The sequence below is a fragment of the Muntiacus reevesi genome, chromosome 8 (assembly GCF_963930625.1).
Source record: "Muntiacus reevesi chromosome 8, mMunRee1.1, whole genome shotgun sequence".
Classification (NCBI taxonomy): domain Eukaryota; kingdom Metazoa; phylum Chordata; class Mammalia; order Artiodactyla; family Cervidae; genus Muntiacus; species Muntiacus reevesi.
This window is the reverse complement of record NC_089256.1, coordinates 94,659,499-94,680,622: the sequence shown is the minus strand read 5'-3', so window position 1 is coordinate 94,680,622 and position 21,124 is coordinate 94,659,499. Positions and strand designations below refer to the sequence as shown.

Sequence of the window (21,124 nt, the reverse complement as noted above, 5' to 3'; positions counted from 1 at the left end):
GCCTGAAAATAATGAATGCTGGAGAGGGTATGGAGGAAAGGTACCCTCTTACATCACTGGTAGGAATATAAATTGGTACAATCACTATGGAGAACAGTATGAAGTTTCCTCCAAAAACTAAACATAGAGTTGCCATACGATTCAGCAATTCCACTCCTGGGTAGATGCCCAGGCAAAATGTTAATTTAAAAATATACATACACCCTTATGTTCATAACAGCACTATTTCCAATATCCAAAACATGGAGACAACTTAAATGGCCATCAATAGATGCATGGATGTGGTACATGTATACAACGGAATATCACTCAGTCACTAAAAAAATGAAATAATGTCATCTGCAGCAACATGGAGATTATCCTGTGGAGATTATCATACTCATGTTGAGTAGAGATTATCATACTAAACAACATAAGAAACAGAAAGACATATGATATCACTTACACGTGGAATCTAAAATATGGCAGAAATGGACAGATCTATGAAACAAAAACAGCCTTACAGATGTAGAGAAGAGATTTGTGGTTGTCAAGCAGAGACAGGCGCCCGGGAGGTGAGGACTGGGAGTTGGGACTATTAGATGCAAACTCTCATACACAGGATACATAAGAAACAGTCCCCACCGTGTAGCGCAGGGTACAATATCAATATCCCATGATAAACCACAATGGGGAAGAACACGCAAGCGCAGTGCGACTAAAATGCTGCGAGCGAACCTGGAGGGTGCAAGGGGCGCCCCGAAGAGCTGCTCTGCTCTGCCATCTCCCCTCGGCTCTTGCTCTTCTCATATATATATAACTGAGTCACTTCGCTGTACAGTAGAAATTAAACACAACGCTGTATATCAACTATACTTCAACAAAAAACTTTAAAAAGAATATAGTTTACAGATGATGGCCTAGAAACCAACTGCATCAGCCTTACTTCTGTCTTCACTTTCTATCATTTTTAAGGGCATTTCTGTCTGAAACAACTAGCCATCATTTTGAATAATAAGGGACCAAACACCGTGACAGGGCCTCCCAGGCGGCGCGAGTGGTGAAGGAGCTGCTTGCCCGCGCAGGAGAGGTGGGGGACACGGGTTCAGCCCCGGGGTCAGGACGACCCCCGGGAGGAGCGCATGGCAGGCCGCTGCTGTGCTCCTGCCTGGAGAGCCCACGGAGAGGGCCGGGTCGCAAAGGCTCTGCGCGCATGCAAACACGGCGAAGTTAAAGTGCTGCGGGCGAATCTGGAGGGTGCAGGGGGCGGCCCAGAAGGGCGCTGCTTGCTCTGCCCATCTCCCCGCGGCTCTGACTGTTCTCACCCGGCTTCCTAGGTGAGAGCCCAAAGCTCTGAGCCAGTGCCGACGCGTGCAGGCAGTCACAGCACAGAGAAGGCTGCCGGCGGTGCTGGAGAGTTAATGCCCGCCGCCAACACTCTTCAACAGGTGATGGACGCGAGCTGAAGGATACACGCCCCAGCTTCCTGCACTTCTGGGAGGACAACTCACAGAGATGAGCTACCTCCGAGGTCTTCATCAGGGTGGAACCCCAGTTGACTATAGCAGCTGTCTGCTCATTAGTGCACCTTTATTGGCTTTCTTCCCCATGCTGCCTCACTTCCCTACTTTCCCACCAACGTGTTCTTGGATCACTTGCCAGCCAATTACTTTCACTCAAACCCTTGTCTCAGGGTCTGTTTCTTGGGGAAACCTATCTAAGCCCATTTTGCAGAAGAATAGGAAGCCTATCAACCCACAGAAAAATCAATTGGGAGATATCTACCAGAAGATATGTACCTTAGAGAAGGTGTTTTAAAAGTTTTAATTAATCTTTTTCTTAAATATAGAAGGAACATAAAATTCCACAATTAATCACACGAAACATAATTGTCAATATTGAGAGCAGTTAAAAGAGACATTAGAATAGGAAGAGATTTGTGTAATTTTTATTGAAGTGGTCTAAGCAGAGGTGAAATGTTAGATGTGTTTGTAGGGGGAGATTTTTCTTATGGAAAAAGAAAGGACATGCTTTAGCTAAATATCTGATTTACATTTTATTCTTTTGCCAAGTCAGGGGAATTAATGATTTGGATAATTGTTGATGGGGCAGAAGCTTCTGACACTGATCATTGACAAAGTATGTTTCTAAGATTGGTTACAAAAGACTTTTCTGAGTTATAATCAGCATGTCGAACATAAAAATAATGGTAAGAACTGGGCACTGCTGGACAGTGTGTGGTTAGAGAACTCTCTGTTAACCACCATTCGTTTATGCATTTCTAGAGGATGCTATGCACACAAGGGTCTCCTTTTTAGTTGTTATTTAGTCGCTAAGTTGCATCTGACTCTTTGCAACCCCATGGACTGTAGACCATGAGGCTTCCTCCGTGGGATTTCCCAAGTGAGAATACTGGAATGGGTTGCCATTTCCTCCTTCAAGGGATGCTTCTGAATGATCCCTTAAATGGAAAGAGGGACCCGAATGGAAAGAGCTGTCTCCTCAATTTTAGTGCTGCTGCTGCCAGACCAGGGCTGAAGGCAGTAGAGGCAAAGGACTAATGATCCCTCCAGGTGGTCCAAGAAGTGACCGACGGACAAGAAAACCCAGAGCCTGAGTGTCCTCACAATATGCTTTTTTCAGCCTGTGCCACACTGCACTTCTGCTTTCTCCACAAAGGTGAAACCACGGTTTATAGATTACCTCCCTTCCTTCTAATTAAACTTATGTAACTACTCACTAACATTTTAATATTTAAAATACTCAAGCTAAAAAAAAAAAATATTAAGCAATTCAATTCCTTTCCCTCAGTAAATAGAAAACACTTCATTGCATTTCCAGACAGGCATGTAAGCAATAAGTTTGCTAAGTACTTACAGGACAATCATAGGAAACAAATGCCCAAATCCAATTAGTATGCCTGTAAACACTTGTCACACAAGGCAACAATAATAATTACAACTTATTATCCTAGAGGAAATATAAAAACCAAGAGGTAATCAAAATATCCCAATGCACTGTAGAGAAAATCTACCACATTCATTTCTTTGCATTGTCAAATATATGATCCCGAAGAAGTTTTTTTTAAAAGTAAGAGAATCCTTCAAACAATCGATAGTTATCAGTGGAAACACTTTTCAAAGTCAGTTCTCCAAACTATTTCTGAATTTAAGGAACTCTGTTCTCTATACTTTCCTTATCTTTTCAAAGTCATAAAAAATTCCCAGTAAATAGATTTTAATTGCACTTAACGCAAATTAACCCTTCCCCCTAGATATTCCATAATACCTCATGAAATAGAAAACAATTCATATCTAGCTTGCCTCTAACTGGAAGCCACCATCTAAGACTTTATTTGAAAAGAGCAATAAGTCCTCCAAGAGGTTAGGGTAACTAAGGTAATTTAAATATGGGTGAATACGGGAACAAATTCCCAGGTTCCCTTACTCTCTTTGTTGAAACCCATTCTTTTGGAAAATCATTTTCTTTAGGCTTTGGACAACAAAATGCATTGTCAAGAAATTTTATAGCAATAATTATAAAAGATGTCCATTTGAACCCATTGAGGTCTCACTGATTTTATAACACCCAGCAGATTTCCCTGCAGGAGAACACTATATTTATGTGAGCAATATATGCGACGATTGAGATCGTAAAATTAAATGACCACATAGAACTGTCATTTATATGATGAGCGCCTACATATGTGATGGCTGGTTTATTTTGCAGTGTCGGGTTGTGTTAAATGGTCCTCTCTCAGTGAACGTTTTTAATCACGCATTTCTTCACTCTTTCTGCAATATTACACTTGAAGGACTAGTAAGCAGTTTGCTATGAAATGCTAAATGGTTACTGGCACCGCTATTCTGACAGAAGAGCTCACTAAAATAGAAGTACAGTACATATTGTATGCAATTGTTTTATGAGGGACATTATGGTTACTAGAATAACATTTCACAATTACCAACTGCTGAGAGAAAAGTCATTAAGATATTTGGCGAGCCAGTGCAATTTTTCAACAGAGCTCTAGTACAAGACCTGAGAACGGCTTCCATAGGGGGAGACGGGCTGTCTCACAAGAGAAAAAAATAAATCAAGTCTCAAGTCTCTGTTGTTTGATTTATACCGTGCTATTTTCAGAGTCCAGTGAGGAAGTTACAGAATATTGTCAGGAGTGTCAGAGCGATGGGGAATGCTGATAGAAAATACGTGTATACTCATATACAATAATTTCTGGTATATGTGTGTGATCCTGCTGTGTGTAAATGATTAACCCCTTGTGATAATTCTTAGGACAATGTCAATGTACTAAAACTCACTTTTTCCTGGGGAAATACTTTGGAGATTAACTTGGGTATTTTATACAGCTAATTTCTTTTTTTTTTTTTAATGAAAAGACATTTATGGATGGGGGAGGTGAGAGAGTAGGGATCCACCTGTAAACATTTCACCCAAATAAGGAGGATGAAAAACTAATTGTTTGCTGTAAACATTTAACGTTTCCTGCCAGGACTATTAGTGGTTAAAAAAAAGTGATGATAATTTTATAAATGCTGTGTGTAGATATGTGTATTTTATATATAAAATGTATAATAGTGTATACATATATCTATATATACTTGAAATATGCATACATGTATGCATATAATATATATAAGATAGATAAATTTTTGATATATGAACTGACAAGGATTGTCCTGTTACTGCCAACGCTACTTCCATTACTTCTATTTTTTAAATCAGGAAAAAACACCGTCATTCACCAAAAGCAAATATACCTTGGGCTGTGCTTCTACAATAACAAAAATAGACCAAATTGGAATTACTGAGTCCAGTATGTCAATGTGTATGGATAACGGTGAAGGCAAGACGAAACAGCATCTCCCTTCCCACTGCTGTGATCTGCTCAGTAAGTGAGCTCCCAGTTAGCAACTGTTGTTCGAGTAAATTACATTTAAAAACCACTGGAAATCTTTTAATAAATAGTCAAACATATATTTTAAATTTACCAGAAAACTGGATTCTACTTTATTTAATACTTTGGACTTCAGTAAAAAGATCTTGAGTTTCTCAAAAAAATTATAAAGGAGGAAAAAAGACACTCAGTCAACTCAGTTAAAAAAAAAAAAAAAAAAATCAGCAAACCAGCCCAATTTTTCATTCTTTGATGTTTCGGTGCATAAAGAAATGCCTAAAGGATATGTAACTGACAGAATCATCACGTTCAGCTGGCTCATCACAGCCAACTCATCTACGTCAGGCCCTCTGTGACTTATTTTTTATTAGCCAGTTTTAACTCCCTGTTTACTGATAATAAAACTCACCAATGCCATTAAGATTGATGTGCTGTGTGCGTGTTCAGTCACTCACTCGTGTCTAATTTTTGCAACCCTACGGACTGTGACCCACCAGGCTCCTCTGTCCATGGAATTCTCCAGGCAGGGATAGTGGAGTGGGTTTCCATTCCCCCCTGCAGGGAAAATCCCCAGCTCAGGAACCAAACCCAAGTCTCCTGCAGCTCCTGCATTGGCGGGAGGATTCTTTACCACGAAGCCACTGGGGAAGCCCAAGATCAATGTGGAGATCACCTTATTCATAAAAAAAGGGAAAGAGCTTGGGGCAGCACTAAGGTGACAAGAAAGATGTTTTTTGTTTTTTTAATTGGAATATAGTTGCTTTACAATGTTGTGTTCGTTCCTGCTGCACGGCAGAGCGGGTCGGCCGCACGCATACATCCATCCCCTCTTCCTCGGATGTCTCTGACACTTGGGTCACCACAGCGCCTTGGGTGACGTCCGCCGTGCGCTACAGCAGGTCTCACTAGTCACCTGTTTACACACAGCATCAGTAGCGTATCTGTGTCAATCCCAACCTCCCATTCCATCCCACCACACCCTGCCCCTTCTTGGTATCCACACATTTGTGATCTATGTCTGTGTCTCTATCTGCTTTGAAAATAAGTTTACCTATACTATTTTCTAGATTCAAAGTATATGTGTTAATATATAATATGTTTTTCTCTTTCCGACTTACTTCGCCCTGTCTAATAGTTTCTAGGTCCATCTTCATCTTTATAGGGGACCCAGTTTCTTTCCTTTTGTGGCTGAGTAATATTCCGTTGTACACATGGACCCCGTCTTCTTACCCACTCCTCTGTTGCTGGACATTTAGGCTGCTTCCGTGCCCTGGGTGTGGCTTCGCAGGTGATGAGGGGTAAGGAGCTGCAGATGTGGTTCCAGTCCCGGGTCAGGAAGACGACTGGAGGAGGAAATGGTACCGCGCTTCCGAATGCCTGCCAGGATAGCCCCCTGGTCCCGGGAGGCTGGAGGGATGCCTGGGGCCTCAGTGAGTGAGGCGCGGCTGAGCGCACTCGCACCATCCCGGCTGTTGGAAGGAGGGCTGCAGGGACCACGGGGAGCGTGGGTCTTGGTGAGTTAGGGTTTCTCTGGGTACACACCCAGGGGTGAGATTGGTGGGTCATGCGGCAGCTTTATTTTTAGTTTAAAGTTGTTGTTCTCGACAGAAGTGATGTTTCCTAACAAGAAAATGTTAACTCTTGACTACTGATTTTCCAACAATCTCCTTTTGATCCATACACTTTGTTTCAAACAAACTACTATATAGAATATTATACAGACGACATAAAGTATAATTTATTTTAATTAGAATCACAAGTTTCTCTCTTACATACCCTTCCACATCCCATCATAGCTACATTTCTTACCAGCAGTAGCCAAGGGATTCAGTAAATTTCTAGGCCTAGATATTTGGATTGTGGGAGAATGAAAGAGCTGGAAACTGCTGTTCTTTCGTTCTAATTCTATCTATCCCAGATCCAATCTAGTCCAATAATAGGTCAGACACCTGTATACACAGCCATTCCATTACTTCAGGCAGGAAGGAGTTAACTCCACTCTATAGAAAAAGATGCAGGAAAGTCAACAACTTCTTCCCTGTCCCCTGCTTCCTCTTCTCCTTCTTCTTCTCCCTTTCCTCCCCCTCTTTCTCCTTCTACTTTGTCTTTTTGGCTATTTCTTTTTCTGTATCTCCTTCCTCCCAAGTGGCAATCTCCTTCCTCCTGCATTTGAATGAATGAATATACCGATGAATGAATTAGTCAATAATTGGAATAAATATAAGATATAAGAGGGAAGGAATAGTTTGAATTATTGGAAAATATATATTTGGATTATAGTTCCCTAATACATTTCCTATATTAAGTACATACATTTAGTTACCTTACAGTGGAAAATATTTACAAGAATATTATGTTTCCCATATACAGATATTGAAGACGTTATTCAGCTTTGATAAAAAATATCCGCACAGTGCAGAAAACTTTAGAGAAACATCTCAGCCCCAGAAGGCACTGTCTTTGCCAAACTAATAGGATTTTTTAATAGAGCAGCAGACACCTTAAAAGTGCCAAACAGCAGCCCTTAGAAAAAAGACTTTAACAAAATCCATACTTCAGTTGAAAGAGGGCTGTGGAAACCTGCCTGGTAAACAGAATCGCTTACTTTTTCCAAGTCTTCCAGGCTTGTGACCCTGGGGAAAGCTTAATTAAACTCAATGAAGAAAAAAATTAAATCATAAAAGTTGAATAAGTCAAAATATAAAATATTCAATTATTATTGCCTGTTGGGGTTTGTTCTGTAAATATTTTATTCACAGTCCACACTTGGCTTCCTCTTCTCCTCATCTTTTAAGGGTCATCTGGGGAATAAACCTTCGCTTCCCCACTCTGTCACTTGACTTCCTGTAAGTCTTCTTATAATTTATTAAATGATGTTTTTAGAAACATAAGTACTTCAAGTTTTCCTTCTCATCGTTTTGTGTGTTGTTCTTTTCACCCTTTGAACAGCTTCAATTAGAGATATAAAAAGGACCCATTTGGACATCAGTCCATCCTTTGGGGATTTGGCCACAGTTGTTTCTTTCATGGGGCTGCCTCCAGTCCTGCAAATACAGTACAAAAACATTACATTAAATGTCCCAATATGACATAACTCTCCCAAGATGGAAAGGAATTTTCTCATTCAATATACAGAAAACCTTCGGTAGTGGTTCTCATTTATGTGACGCTTTCTAAAATAACATGTAGACATCAGATTCAACTTGTTAACTTTTCTATTATGTACTTGTTTATAAACTGTGAGTTCAAGGTGAATACTGAACTAAGTTTAAAGAGCATTAAATGTTAATAAGCCGCCAAGGACCAAGTCTATTTTGAAATAAATGGGCCTAAAGTTTAGATAAGAATTAATACTATATCACTATTGTTTTTCATCATTATCTTGATAATCATTCACCATATCATCATATTTCAGTTCCAACAAGACTACATAGTTTTGCCACTAAACTCAAATTATTAGAAAGTGTTAGTATCAGATTCATCTTTTATGATAAACATAAAATATTTTATATTATACTTCATATTATAATATCATTCTTATTTGGAGGTTGACTCAAGTATCACTTTATTAATCAAGTCATACTTTATAGGCCAATGAGAACATGCTGTTCAAATGACAAGCTGCTTTCAACTTAGATTGATTCATTTGATTCTCACATATTCAGTCTGCTTAAATAGGAGGATAATAAGTAACAGTAATAAACACACATTTTATTCTACAGCATCTCTTGGCATAAGTTAATCATTTTCACAACTGTCAATTATTTTGGAATGGCCTTTCTGTGTGTGACAACATCCCCACACTGAGAGTCCCCTCCCTAAATTGGATGAGGAACCCAAATGCATTAGTTCCCTTGCGTTTACAGCCACATCAGCCATACAAGGTGAGATGAGACTTTCTGGATATGATCACCACCATGTCAAGTACAAAGTGACGGTACAGAGCTTCCGTGTTGCCGGTAGAGCTGGAATGAAAGTGTCTAGCGTAGAGCTCCTGGGAAAGCAGTGCCGTCCAGGCCGCGGGAGCAGAAGTTTCAGAAAAGCCACGTTCCCGGTCTTTGCTTCTCTATGGTGGCTGAGGCTTCTCCAGAGGCCACTTATGAGCCTTGCTGTGAGCATTGCAGGCACTGGAAGCACTGGAAGCATTTATATGTAAGTATAAATACATATTTAATTTGGAATCACGGTCTCTCCAACCCTTCTGAAGATTCTGAGACACCTAGTATCTTTTAATAAATTGTTTTTTCTGTTTAAGTCTGCCAGAGAGGATTCTGGTGCTTGCGACTCAGAACCCTGACTGATATGCATGACTCATTATACGCGTAAAAACATTAAAGCTTGGACATTTCATCCTCTATGATTATGAGATTGGAAGAAAAATAAACTAACAATAGGTAAATGAATGTTCATAGGAGTTTTTGAAACCTAAGTTATGATCTAATTTAATAAGCTATAAAATGACTTGGTACAATCAGTAAAAAGAGGAATGAAATGACCAAGAAATAGTTTCAAAAATAATGATGTAGTCAGAGACAGCTGCATGTGACCAAGAAGAATGCTTTAAAATTTAAAATTGTAGTTATTCAAGGATACATTGAAAAACTTGTTCATCCTCACTGTCTGAGGTATAATTGCTGAGAATCCCTTACCTAAAGGTGAATGAGTAGACTTGAGATGCAATGATATCAAAATCTCAACAAGAAGGAAGTCTTGAAAAGGCAAGTGATATATAAAAATGACTTCAAAGAGTATGCTATAGTTTCCACTTTGAAAAATCAGTATTCAATAAGCATTTAAAGAAAAAAAGTAGTAAGCAAAAGCAACAAACAGAAGTTCTCTGAAGAGTGACTCTGAATTATGAAATAGTACTTTATATGCCAGGGTAGTAAATGAAGAGTTCTAATTTGGTGCAACCAATTCATCCATTTCTAATTTACACTCCTCACTGTGTCATTCATTGACTAATGCTTGAAACGCAGAGATGACTCACAAGATGCCTCTTGTTCATTAGGACAACTCTTGACACCAAAACAGTGATGCAATTATCCCCAAAGCAACAGACTATTACCAAACTGATTTATGTGCTATCACTAGGACACTTTTAAATTCATAACTAATCACATGAGTATAATATAAAATTCAACTGAGAATTCAGAATTTAGCTCTGAAAGAACATCTCAGTTACACACATAATTGCAAATGAACATTTGAACAACTGAAATATATTTAGCAGAGAGAACCAGAGTTAATTGATCATTCATTCTCCAAAAAAATAAAAATCAATGTTCTTACATGGCTTTTGGGATATCACATAAAAGAGAGGGGGGGGAAAGCTGTACTCTGAAGCTGAGCACTCACAAAACCTAATATTATATTCAAATTAAATAAATCAAGATGGGACTATTTTTAATCTGTCAGTTGATTTGATATTGAATTTGAGGCCTGTTATTCAAAGATGGAAAATTTTGAACAGCTAATTCAAGATGGAAACTTCACATGCATGAAGTTTGAATACAAGTCTCTTAAAAATGATAAAATGAAAAAAATACATTCACTTGCTTGATAAACAGAGACATCACATATATTATGAGAACATGTTTTCCGTATGGCCTATTATGTTTAATGCTAATATCCATTTGTGGGAAAATGCTGGGTTGTATGAGTCAGAAACTGGAATCAAGATCACTGGCAGAAATATCAACAACCTCAGATATGCATATGATATCACTCTAATTGCAGAATGTGCAGAGGAACTAAAGCACTTCTTCATGTGGGTGAAAGAGGAGAGCAAAAGGGCTGGCTTGAAACTCAACTTTCAAAAAACTAGGATAATGGCATCCAGTCCCATAACCTCATGGCAGATAGAAGGAGAAAAAGTGGAAGAAGTAATAGATTTTCTTTTCTTGGGCTCCCAAATCACTGCAGACGGTGACTGGAGCCATGAAATAAAAAGATGCTTGCTTCTTAGAAGGAAGGTATGACAAACCTAGACAGTGTATTCAAAAGAGTAGCCATCACTTTGTATAGCCAAAGCCATGGTTTTTCCAGTCATCATGTACAGATGTGAGTCTTGGACCACAGAGAAACTGAGCACCAAAGAATCAACGCTTTCAATTTGTGGTGCTGGAGAAGACTCATGAGAGTCCCTTGGACTGCAAGGAGATCAAACCAGTCAATTCTAAAGGAAATCAACCCTGAATATTCATTAGAAGGATTGTTGCTGAAGCTGAAGCTCTAATACTTTGGCCACCTGATAGGAAGAGCTGACTCATTGGAAAAGACCCTGATGCTGGAAAAGATTGAAGGCCAAAGGAGAAGAGGGTGGCAGAGGATGAAATGGTTAGATGGAATCACTGACTCAATGGAATGAATTTGAGCAAACTACAGCAGATGATAAAGAATCTGCCTTCAGTGTAGGAGATCCAAGTTGGATTCCTGGGTCAAGAAGATCCCCTGGAGAAGGCAATGGTAATCCACTCCAGTATTCTTGCCTGGAGAATTCCATGGACAGAGGAGCCTGGTGGGCCACAGTCCAGGGGTAGCTGAGTAGGACATGACTTATCAACCGAACAACAACAATAGCAACTACGGAGAGAGATATTAACTGGAATTCCTCCTCCCATTCTGCACTCATAGAGTCCTTCAATCTAACCCCAGAGCATATCTTAAACATCTCCTCGCCAGCCTCCACGACCACTTACAAAGGCTACACTTGATGAGCTCACCACGATGTCCTGTTGGGCAAGGGGCACAGCCGGCTGGTTATGAGTGCAGGCTCTTGAGTTCAATTGCCAGCTTTGAAAACTGATAAATAATTCCAGGGAAGGAATTTAACTTCTGTGAGCCTCAGTTCCCTCACATATAAAATAGGGTTGCTAGATAAGTGAGGCTATGTGCATTTATTGCTTAGGATAGCGCCTGACAGATGATATCAAATGTTAGCTAATAATTGTTGCTACCATGTTTAAAATCCACCAGGCCAGTCCTGTCACGGTCAGGAGAAGAAGAGTAGCTAGCAATCATGCAGGGAGTGTGAGAATAAGGAAGGGACAGAACAAATACTCTCCACCTCCAGCTCCTGAGGGAAAGGCAGATGTCAGGGTATCTGAACCCTAAACTGGCCTGTTGCTGACAACCACCCAGTTTGGCCTGGTGCTTATCTGTTCCTTGAAACTTCATCCAGGCTCCTAGGCTATACCCATCCCAATATTAACAAACTCATACCCAGCAGTGTAGGATTGTTGGTTTTTTTTTTTATGTGAACCATTTTTTAAAGTCTTTATTGAATTTGTTACAATATAGTTTTTGCTTTATGCTTTGTTTTGGGGGGCTTGAGGCATGTGGGGATCTTAGTTTCCTAACCAGGGATCAGACCCCCACTTCTGCACTGGAAGGTGAAGTCCTAACCACTGGACTGCCAGGGTCCCAGCACGGGACTCTTGTATAAGCCTCCAGACATAAGGTAATGGCACGGATGCCTCATGGGGAGTGGGGGGCATTTGGGAAAGCCTTGCTCTACCACAGGGTGAATCTAACGGAATTAGCTTGAAGAATTCCCCTGGATTGGTCGGGCGATGAAGTGTGCAATGCCTGTCATATATTTAGTGAATGTGCACTATACTCCAGATCTTGCCACATACGTGGTCTCACTTCCTTTTGAACTCTGGAGCACAGTAATCCTTACTCCAATTCTTCTTTCCTGAATGTACTGGTGAGATCTATCAAAGACGCTTTAAAAAATGAGTATACATACAATGCCGAGATGTCTGTTTTGCTGTTCTCCTTCAGTTGTGGCCAACTTTTTGCGACCCCAAGGACTGCAGCACGCCAGACCTCCCTGTCCTTCACGATCTCCTGAGTTTGATCAAACTCCTGTCCGTGATTGAGTCGGTGATGCCATCCAACCATCCCATCCTCTGTTGCCCTCTTCTCCTCCTGCCTTCAGTCTTTCCCAGCGTCTAGATGTCTATTATCAGAATGTTGGAAAAGAACGTAGCTATGACAGACATCAAGATGTCTGTTGATGCTTTCTCTAATAAAACAGGCATTAAAGCATATAAAAGAAACCTGGATTTGGAATCAAAAGACCAAAATTTGAATAGTCTCTATGTACTAATAGATGATCTTGTCAAGTCAAATGACCTTTTGAGACCTCAATTTTCTCATCTGTTAAATGAGAAATACTGCATTTTTTGTTCTTGCAGAATTATTTTAAGAATTCAATGACACAACAAATGTGAGAGGATTTTTTTTTTTACTTTTTTAAAATTTTTTCATTTTTTTCCCATTCATTTTTATTAGTTGGAGGTTAATTATGTTACAATATTGTAGTGGTTTTTGTCATACATTGACACTAATCAGCCATGGATTTACATGTGTTCCCCATCCTGAACCCCCCTCCCACCTCCCTCTCCACCTGATTCCTCTGGGTCTTCCCAGTGTGCCAGGCCTGAGCGCTTGTATCATGCATCCTACCTGGGCTGGTGGTCTGTTTCACCCTTGATAGTATACATGTTTCAATGCTGTTCTCTCAAAACATCCCACCCTCACCTTCTCCCACAGAGTCCAAAATTCTGTTCTGTACATCTGTGTTTCTTCTTCTGTTTTGCATATAGGGTTATTGTTACCATCTTTCTAAATACCATATATATGCATTAGTATACTGTATTGGTCTTTATCTTTCTGGCTTACTTCACTCTGTATAATGGGCTCCAGTTTCATCCATCTCATTAGAACTGATTCAAATGAATTCTTTTTAATGGCTGAGTAATATTCCATGGTGTATATGTACCACAGCTTCCTGGGAAAACTGGTCAACCACTTGTAAAATAATGAAACTAGAACACTTTCTAACACCATACACAAAAATAAACTCAAAATGGATTAAAGATCTAAATGTAAGACCAAAAACTATAAAACTCCTAGAGGAGAACATAGGCAAAACCCTCTCCAACATGAATCACAGCAGGATCCTCTATGACCCACCTCCCAGAATATTGGAAATAAAAGCAAAACTAAACAAATGGGACCTAATGAAACTTAAAAGTTTTTGCACAACAAAGGAAACTATAAGTAAGGTGAAAAGACAGCCCTCAGATTGGGAGAAAATAATAGCAAACAAAGCAACAGACAAAGGATTAATCTCAAAAATATACAAGCAACTCCCACAGCTCAATTCCATAAAAATAAATGACCCAATCAAAAAATGGGCCAAAGAACTAAACAGACATTTCTCCAAAGAAGACATACAGATGGCTAACAAACACATGAAAAGATGCTTAACATCACTCACTATCAGAGAAATGCAAATCAAAACCACAATGAGGTACCATTACACGCCAGTCAGGATGGCTGCTATCCAAAAGTCTACAAGCAATAAATGCTGGAGAGGGTGTGGAGAAAAGGGAACCCTCTTACACTGCTGGTGGGAATGCAAACTAGTACAGCCACTATGGAAAACAGTGTGGAGATTTCTTAAAAAACTGGAAATAGAACTGCCATATGACCCAGCAATACCACTTCTGGGCATACACACTGAGGAAACCAGATCTGAAAGAGACACGTGCACCCCAATGTTCATCGCAGCACTGTTTATAATAGCCAGGACATGAGAGGATTTTTAAAACTGTCAAGTGCTCCGTAATTATCAGCCATGAATCTGTAACCATTATTAGGATCATTATTACTATGCTTAGTTGCTCAGGTTTGTCTGACTCTTTGCGACCTTATGGACTGTAGCCAGCCAGGCTCCTTTGTCCATGGGATTCTCCAGGGAGGAATACTGGACCACATGTGAGCTTATTGTTTTGGCTTGTTGGTTAGTTGCCAAGTTGTGTACAACTCTTCTGCAGCCCCATGGACTGTAGCCCATCAGGCTCCTCTGTCCATGAGATTTCCCAGCAAAAATACTGGAGTGGGTTGCCATTTCCTTCTCCAGGGGATTTTCCAGGGATGAACCCGAGTCTCTTCATTGCGGGCAGATTTTTTACCAATGAACCACCAGGGAAGCCTAATCATATGTGAGCAGCTCCCTTGTAAATGCCCACAGTCATCTTAATATAAAGTTATTCTCTCCTGAGGGATGTACGCTTATACACAGGAAGATAGCTTTGAAGTCTGGCATTGGTAATAGTTCATTGATTTTAGTGGAATATTTATTAATTCTACAAAAAAAAAAACACTGTTTGTAATGTTTAATGATTAAAATAGTTCAATGTTTCTAAATGAAATCATTGGAGAAAATAATAAAGAGCTGACATAACTTACTTTCCCTTTTTTCTTTTAATTTCAAGACAGAAATAATATTTTAACAAGTGGACTTCTAGAATTCTAAAGAGAAGATGCTGTCTTCTTAATAACAAAGTCTCATTAGAGAGAATATGGAAGAATTAGCTTGAATCATTTGTAGATTTCTGTTTTTCCAGTGGTCATGTATGGATGTGAGAGTTGGACTGTGAAGAAAGCTGAGCACTGAAAAATTGATGCTTTTGAACTGTGGTGTTGGAGAAGACTCTTGAGAGTCCCTTGGACTGCAAGGAGATCCAACCAGTCCCTCCTAAACCAGCTCAGTCCTGGGTGTTCATTGGAGGGACTGAGGCTGAAGCTGAAGCTCCAGTACTTTGGCCACCTGATGTGAAGAGCTGACTCACTGGAATAGACCCTGATGCTGGGAGGGATTGGGGGCAGGAGGAGAAGTGGATGACAGAGGATGAGATGGCTGGATGGCATCACCGACTCGATAGACATGGGTTTGAGTAATCTCCGGGAATTGGTGATGGACAGGGAGGCCTGGCCTGCTGCGATTCATGGGGCCGCAAAGAGTTGGACATGACTGAGCAACTGAACTGAACTGAATCTTTCATCATACGTGTGCTCTTCCTTAATTTGTCTCACTTAATTAATAAGATTTTATTTTCTTACTGTTAAATGGTAAGTCTAAAGGGTCAACTCAAATATATTTTAAATTCTGTAAAATCATGCTTATCTAGAACTGAATTAATGAGCCTTTAAAATATCTAACTTTTACTCTACATATTTTATCTTGTAGTACCAACACATTATTTGTATTTTATCATGCACTACATTGAAGGATTGTTACATTTTTGTAAGTAGTATATAATTCTTCACATTCTAGAATTCATTTAAAACTTGATTTTTAAAAAGATGTATATATGTTGATACACACACACATACATCTTGCTTACTTATTTTAAAATCTGTACACTATTCTGTTAGATGAATGCACAGTATTTATTTTTCAACTGACACACTTTATTTGGTTCTATTTTTTGCCATTATGAATTATATGACAATCACTCTTATACATGTCTCGTTAAATCATGCAAGAGTGTCCATGGCACACATTCAGAAGTGAAAATTCTATGTTGTAAATTCCTTCAATTTTACTATGTATTACTGAACTAATCTCTAAAGAATTTGAACTATTTAACATTCTTGCTAGGAGTATCTGAAAATTTCTTTCTAACATTTGTTATTGTTAGATATTTTTCATCTTTGCCAGTGATGGATGTAAAAAGTTTTCCTATGGTATAGATATGCATATATATACATACATACATACATATGCATACGTTAGAATTGGCAGTGCTATCCCTCAGTCATATCCGACTCTTTGCCACCCCATGGACTGTAACCCACCAGGCTCCTCTGTCCATCGAATTCTCTAGGCAAGACTTTGGAGTGGGCTGCATTCCCTTCTCCAGGGGATCTCCCCGACCCAGGGATTGAACCTGGGTCTCCCGCATTGCAGGCAGATTCTTCGACTGCCTGAGCCAGCAGGGACACAACTATATATGTGTATGTACATATATGTAGTTGTCACCATTAGTCACCAAGTCACGTTTGATTCTGTGACCTCATGGACTGTATCCACTAAGCTCCTCTGTCCTTGAGGTTTCCCAGGCAAGAATATGGGAGTGGGTCTTCCCAACACAGGGATCAAACCCCTGTCTTCTGCCGTGGCAGGTGGATTATTTACCACTGAGAACCAGGGAAGTCCATATGTGTGTGTGTACACACATTGTCAATACTAATGCACAGTATTAGTTATATATAGTCATATATTGTAGGTAATACAGTCATGTGTAGACTGCTTTTTTAAAGCAGTCTTATCACAGCCTAATTGTGGGGACGAGATTCTCCATACAGCCCTGCCCCAGCACAGGCACATTCTCCCCATTACCATCCCCTACCAGAGGGTGTGTTTGTTAAAACTGATGAACCCTACATTTATACATTTATACATCATAATCACCCAGAGTCTTTATTCTACATCAATAAGGTTCACTCTTGGTGTTGCACATTCTATAGATTTGTACAAGCATACAAATGTATACGGACATATGTCTGTTATGATATCGTACAGAGCATTTTCACTGCCCTGAAAATCCTCTGTGCTCTTTCTACTCACCTTCTCCCAAACCCACCCGCCACCCTCTGGCAATCACTAGTCTTCTTGTCATCTCTTGGGTTTTGCCTTTTCCAGAATGTCCTACAGCTGGAATCATACAGCATGTAGGCTTTGCAGATTGGCTTCTTTTGCTTAGTAATATGCACTGAAAGTTCTTCCATGTCTATTTGTGGCTGGATAGCTCATTTCTTTTCAGTGCTGGATGGTATTCTACTGTCTGGATATCCAGCTTATTTACCGTTTGCCCACTGACATTTGATTTGTGTGAAGAAAAACGCGTCTTCTTCCTTTGGGTCTCTCCTTTAGTCTCACTCCACACGCGCTCTGACACCACTTCTGAATTTCCTGATCACTGAACGTTTGGGGTGTCTTCCCAAACCTTTCTCTGTGACACCAGCTGGGTATCCAACAACTAACTCAATGCTGACACTATCTGCCTGGAGAAAGAGTCACTCTGAGCCTCTCAGGAGCCCACCCAGAGTTCTCTCATTAGAGCAAACGTCATTCCTAGTATACAAGGGCTTCAGGAGCTCTGTGCCAGGAGCAAAGACAAAGACCAAACACATATTTTGTTTTAATAAAATTAAAATATCACAGGATGATTTCAAGTTTTGGGAATTGATAAATGCAGCTGCTATAAATAAATGTCCATGTGCAGGTTTACACGTGAACAAAAGTTTTCAACTCCATTGGGTAAATGCCCATGAGAGTGATTGTTGGGTCACATGGCAAGAGTATGTTTAGTTTTATAAACTGAAGTCGCTCAGTCATGTCCGACTCTCTGCGACCCTATGGACTGTAGCCTACCACGCTCCTCCATCCATAGGATTTTCCAGGCAAGAGTACTGGAGTGGGTTGCCATTTTCTTCTCCAGGGGATCTTTCCAACCCAGGGATCGAACATGGGTCTCCTGCATTGTAGGCAGACGCTTTACCGTCTGAGCCAGCAGGGAAGCCCGTTTAGTTTATAAGACACTGTCAAACTGTCCTCCACAGTGGTCGGACCATTCTGCGTTCCTACCAGCAGTGTATGAGAGTTCCTGTCCCACATCCTCGCCAGCATCTGCTGTTCTAGGGTCCTGGGTTTTGGCTATTCTAATAGGTGTGCAGAGGTACCTGGCTGTTGTTCTGATCTGCATTTTTCTGATGACATATGATGTTAAGCATCTTTTCACATGCTTATTTGACATGCGTAAATCTTTGGTATATACAGATATCTTACATATAGACATATGTATAGAGATGAACCACTTAAAGCTTTAATTTACATTGCCCTGATAACCAGGGAAGTCCTTTTAATTCACTTATTGGCCATTTTAATTCTTTTTCTTATGAATGATCTATTCAATACACTTTGAAGATTCTCATCAGAAAGGTGTTACTTACTGAAATTTGTGTGCTGCAAAGTATATTCTCTCACTCAATGACTAGTTTTTCCATTTTATTTATAGTTTCTTTTGTTCAAAAAGCTTTAGTTATATTGTGGTTAATATGTAAGTATTTTCTTTTAGGATTTGTGTTCTTGTGCCTTGAGTTCATAAATCCTTCCTTACCTGAAGATCATAAAGATATGATTTTATATTTTTTGAAAAGTGTTAAAGAATCTAGTTTAACATTTTGCCTGTGAATTAACAATTGTCCAACATCATTTTATCTAAAAGCCCATCGTAGAGGAGAAAAATATATTTCTTGGCTCGCATTCTCCATTTGGGGCCCTTTAAATTACACTGACAGAAGACAGCTTCATAAGAGAAAAAGAGTGTGTTAACATGCATACCAGCATATACTAGAGAAGGAAATGGCAAGCCACTCCAGTATTCTTGCCTGGAGCATCCCACGGAGGGAGGCGTCTGCAGGCTACCGTCCATGGGCTGGCGAAGCGCCGGACACGAGTGACTGGCCAGGCACTCCCATCGCTCACACAAGCGGCGGCCAGAGGTCAGGAGCTCAAAGGCATGAGAGCGTGTTAGCACAGAACAGGGATCTTGCAGAGAAGTGAGAAGACCTGGGCCTTGAGCTTCTACGGGCGACAGACTGGGAAGGCTAGAGAGAAACCAATGGTAGGCAAGAGCTAGTTACTAAAATTTATCGTGCTTCTTTTGGTGCCATGTCTGTGCAGATGAAGGTCTAGAGCTGTTTCCAGTGATATAATTTCTGTCCTACCTGGTAGAGTGGGGAGGGGACACCCTTACAACCCCATGTCCTGCTTTTTAAGAAAAACTGAAGTATAGATTTACAATACTCCGTCACAGGTGTACAACATAGTGATTCTATATTTCAGGGGTTATGGTACATTTAAACTTATTATAAAATACTGGCTATACTTACAGTGTTGTATAGTATACCCTTGCAGTTTATTTCTTTTGTGCCTCTTAATTCCCGACCTCTATCATCCTTTTCCCTCCTTCCCTCTCCCCACCGCTTTGTTCTCCATGAATTTGTTCCTCTCTTGTTATATTTGCTTTTTTATTTTTCAGATTCCAGATATAAGTGGCAATAGACAGTTTTTGTCTTTCTCTGACCTATTTCACCAAGCATTGTACACTGCACATTCACCCATGTTGTTGTAAATGGCAAATTTTTTATTACTGCTGAATAATATTCCATTGTATATAAATTATAAATTCTACTTGTACATGTAGGTATTTATACATATATATTTATACACACACACATATATGCATGTATGCTTGTTTCTTCTTTTTCCATTCATCTGTTGATGGATACTTAGGTTTCTTACGTATGTTGGCTATTGTAAACAATGCTTCATGAACATTGAAGTGCATGCATTTTTTTCAAATTAGTGTTTTCATTTTCTTCAGATATATACCGAGTAGACTTGCTGGATCATATGGTGGCTCCATGTTTAGTTTCATGCTCTCACTGCCCTCTAGAGGGGGAGATAAAATAAATATGTTTGGCCCTTTGAAGTTTTGGTGGAACACGTCTTCTCAGCCTGGGGTCTTCTGAGGCTTGGCTCACCTTCTGGTCAGGAGGCTGTGCTGTGTGTAGCCTGTATCTTACCAGGAGCCACAACCAGCTCTGGACTTCAAGCAGCAAATCTCACCGCAGTTCCTCTTCTTGAAGGTGACTTTAGGTGCCGGAAACTTCTGTTCACTCAGCATCTAAAGTCAGGAAGTTCCTATTATGGGCCCTCCTCACAACTTTCTATTTCTTTTCTGTTTCTGGCCTAAAAAAAAAAATGTTGGCTTTATCTTTAAGGAAGACCACATCCTCAATTTTCTTATTTTACGCATCTTTGCTATGTTTGTAACAAGGGGCACCAAAGTATGACGCTTCATGCTTTTAAGCAAACACCTGTGAAAATTCAGTTTTCCTTTTCCAATAGTTGATACCTAAGTGCATTAACTTTCAAGGGCTCTGGTAGCAAGTATCACAGACTAGGTGGTTTAACACAAGAGAAATTTATTGTCTTGTAGCTAGTTCTGGAGGATAGATGGCCAATACCAAGGTGTCTCTAGGGTCACGCTTTTTTTTGACACCTCAGGGAAGAACCTTTCTGGCCGCTTTCTGGCTTCTGGTAATTTGCCAGCATGCCAGGCATGCCTTGGCTTGCAGCTTCAGTGTATCAATCCACTGTCAAAATGGTACTCTCCTCTCTTTCTCTCTTTCCTCATCATATAAGGACACCAGTTCAGATCAGTGCAGTTCAGTCGCTCAGTCATGTCCGACTCTTTGCAAATCCATAAACTGCAGCACACCAGGATTCCCTGTCCATCACCAACTCCCAGAGTTTACTGAAATTCTTGTCCATTGAGTCAGTGATACCATTCAACCATC

General features: G+C 40.1%; 1 pseudogene; it reads left to right on the top strand.

Moving 5' to 3' along the window:
- Positions 1-8,783: 8,783 nt before the first annotated feature.
- The window catches only part of LOC136172987 (cyclin-Y-like protein 1 pseudogene), a 33,269-nt pseudogene continuing 20,928 nt past the window's right edge, over positions 8,784-21,124 (top strand).